We start from the raw sequence: 741 nt of genomic DNA on the forward strand, positions 1-741 counted from the left end.
ACAATAACAATCACATCTACTCTAGGTTATGGATGCCCACTTGTACTCATTCATACCAATGAATATTGAGACAATGGAATAGCCTCCCATCTCCAAAGAAAGAAAATACTGTGGTCTGTGTAATCTTAAAACGTAAAGTTACATATTTGAAATAGAAGTAGTAGTAGTAGTAGTAGTAGTAGTAGTAGTAGTAGTAGTAGTAGTAGTAGTAGTAGTAGTAGTAGTAGTAGTAGTAGTAGTAGTAGTAGTAGTAGTAGTAGAATAATAATAAGAAGAAGAAGAAGAAGAAGAGGAGGAGGAGGAGAAGGAGGACGAAGACAAAGACGAGGACGAGGACGAGGAGGAGGAGGAGGGGGGGGGGGGGGAGAAGAAGAAGAAGAAGAAGAAGAAGAATCTCTAAACAAATCCAAAAGAAAAAAAAATAACACGAGAAACAATGTGAGCATGTATTACTTTTACTATTGAAAAAAAATATTATTGTTGATTGTGATATTTATAACACAGACACGCACAATATGCATGCTTTAAAAAAGTAGTTTGAAAGGTGATGATTTTTATCATAATAATGTGTGCATGGGAACAGCACGGATTGGACGCAGAATGGATATTAATGCTAAAGGAAACTATATCTAGTAGTTTCGAGGACCCAAGCCAAAATGAGCTTACCATGAGAGAAAAAAAGGAAGATCCTTTATCTTTTTTTTTTCTCAATAAATTTTTAGCTTGAAATGTTATGATGAG

The sequence above is a fragment of the Berghia stephanieae genome, chromosome 1 (genome assembly GCF_034508935.2).
Source record: "Berghia stephanieae isolate SIO BIC M18660-M18661 chromosome 1, UCSD_Bste_1.3, whole genome shotgun sequence".
In the NCBI taxonomy this organism is placed as follows: Eukaryota; Metazoa; Mollusca; class Gastropoda; order Nudibranchia; family Aeolidiidae; genus Berghia; species Berghia stephanieae.